This window comes from Protobothrops mucrosquamatus, unplaced genomic scaffold, assembly GCF_001527695.2.
Source record: "Protobothrops mucrosquamatus isolate PMUCROS unplaced genomic scaffold, P.Mucros_1.0 scaffold_120, whole genome shotgun sequence".
NCBI classification, from domain to species: domain Eukaryota; kingdom Metazoa; phylum Chordata; class Lepidosauria; order Squamata; family Viperidae; genus Protobothrops; species Protobothrops mucrosquamatus.
Genome location: NW_015386196.1, coordinates 142,199 through 145,030, shown reverse-complemented (window position 1 = coordinate 145,030; position 2,832 = coordinate 142,199).

The following is a 2,832-nucleotide window of genomic DNA, read 5'->3' as shown; positions in this document are numbered from 1 at the left end:
TTCAACTCTAAGAAAGTTTACAACATGACTTAGAGTGGAAAGTATTTCTTTTCTGATTTCAGAACAAGAAATTTTTCAGATGTAACATATTTATAAACAGAAGTTAGAAATTTCTTTTCATATTAATTTATCATGTACTGAATTCTGTGAATATCTAAGGCTATCTAATGGTAGTGGAAAAAATTATTCTAAATGTGTTGAATGTCTTTATTCCATGTAAAATTTAATTCTGCTCTGATAATTCAATATAGCGGAAATCACAATAATTACTTTGTGAACAAATATAATTACTCTATGCAGCTTCAGATCATGAAAAAGCAACTTAATTTTGTTCAGAAAAAAGAATATGCAACAAAGTGGTCCATTAGCTGCTTCTCTACTTTCCCAAGAATGATTAAACAGGGAATAGCAAGGGAAAGTTGGTTTGCTGCAAAAAAAAATATGGGATGAATGGTGGACTTTTTTTTTTCATCATTAGATCTGCCATTATTTGGGTTCTTTCTACATCCTGAGAAAATGGCTGCAGCAAACAAGTCTTCTTTCCTATGCAAAATCTCAGATTCAAATGCTATTCATATATATATATTTATGGCTTGGCTCCAAGTTACATACAGGGCCACCTCTTCCCACTAGAACCAGTCCAACTGCTGTAATCATGTCAGGATAAGTAGTTGAATTCCAGGAGGTCAAGTGGTTGACACCTGGAGCAATTGTTTTTCAGTGGCAGTGCCAACACTCTGGAATGGTCTCCTTACCTTCTGGAACAGGCTGGAGAGAGAACTTTCCTGGAGGGCGTTTGCAATATGATGCCAGGTGGTGTAGGTTGATCTGCTTGTATTTTTAAATTATAAATATACCAAGCATAGATTAAACAGGGTGCTAAACAGGCACCATAATGCATTTCCTTTTCCCATCCCCCCCAGATAAATACACATTCCATGTAGTTACTTTAGATAACTCTATGTATGATTGGGATTCCTGGAAAACTGCTTAATTTGAGAGTCAGAAATAAGTTCCGAGAGATAAACAAATGCTATTTATATACATGGAACATAAAGTGTTTGCAAGATGTCACTATTATAGCCATGATTTTGGACATAATAATTAGAGAAGGAATAATATTATAAAAACTTTTTTGTTTCACTGCTTATTTTTAATTACATGATTTTTTTTTAAAACAGTAGCCTTGAATCCCTGTTTCATTATTTATGTTGATAACCATTGGCTGTGACACTGCGTTAAGAGTGCTCCACATTTTTATTTATTTAAATATAACCTTTCCAAGTTAAGTTTGGAAAACAAATAACTTATGGAAAATATGAAATATTATTATTTGAGCTAACCAAAATAGTTTTGAGACATCACTATAACAAAACAGACTTTCTTTTCAATGCTGGCCAATTACTCTGCTAGTTGACATTTAGTCGGCTTATGACTACACTTCTTGTGAGCAATAAGTTTTGGTGGACTGTTCCAATTAAAGTGTTTATTGCTTTGACAATGAATCACTTTGCAATAAAACAAATCTTGGATAAACTAATAATGTAAATTCTATGTACAGTCCAATTGAGCACTCTAGTATTTGTATGAGATACTCAAAAGAAACACATTCTTCAGAAAGTAGATCTAGCAAAGGCAGCAGAAGCGAGAAGGCTGAGAGCAGGGATCCATTAAAATAACAACATACAGGTGTCAGCTGCTTTTCCTGCTGAGTGATTCTAGCCCAGGGGTCTTCAAACTTGGCCCTTTTATGACTTGTGGACTTCAACTCCCAGAATTCCTCAGCCAGCATGCCTGGCTGAGGAATTCTGGGAGTTGAAGTCCACAAGTCAAAAAAGAGCCAAGTTTGAAGACCCCTGAGCTAGCGCATGAGGCACGGATAGAAGAAAGAGATATACATTTCAGATTTTGGATCTGTTCTATTTATATCTTGAGTGTTACAGATTGCAATTGCTTGTTTTCTTCCCAGAAGCAACTTTTCTAATGTCAGAACTAAAACTATCTTAACAACAACTTTATTCTTGAATTTTTGCATGTGAGCCTCTTAGGTCCAGTAATGGTCTTAGAAAAGTTTGGCATGATGGATACAAGACTTGTATGTCTCCTCGGTCTCTCTAAGAAGCTTACAACACCACGAAACATAACAAAACACAGTTGTTATACAAGTAAATGTATAAGTGCATAATCAAAATCCATACAAAGCCCAACATCCAAAATAAAAACAATAGTGCCCTTTTCTCATTACCAAGAAAAAAATGAAGTCATAATTAACACACCTCTCTTTTTCATTGCCCAAACCATTTATGGATAAACAGTGGTTTAACAGGGAAAGAACTATCATTGCTGTGAGGGCAAGCTATTGTGGAGATAGCGAACAATAAACAGAGAATGCTCGATTCCAAGTCTCCACCCAATTTATTTCCTGATGATTGGAGACACATAATATGTCTTCTGTGCTAGACAGCATTGGGCAGCAAATCTTGTTTGAAATAGATGGTCTCAAACACAGACACATCCCAAATCATATATTATATATAGGTCCCAAGCAACATATCTGAACTCTGCTTAGAAGCTAGCCCACAGCCAATGCAGTTCAGCGACACAGGTCTTGCAGGACTCTAATGTTATCAGGTGGGCAGCTGCATTTTGTACCAACTGTAGCTTCTGATTTTCTAATTTTCTGATCATGTAGTTGCACCGTAAAAAGATAAGGGCATGAGTGAGTGTTGTTAGTGTCTCTCACTCTAAAAAAGGCAGCCATTGGCACATCAGCCAAATCTGGGCAAAAGTTATGCCACGGCTTTCACATGCTCTTCTAGTAGGAGCCATGGA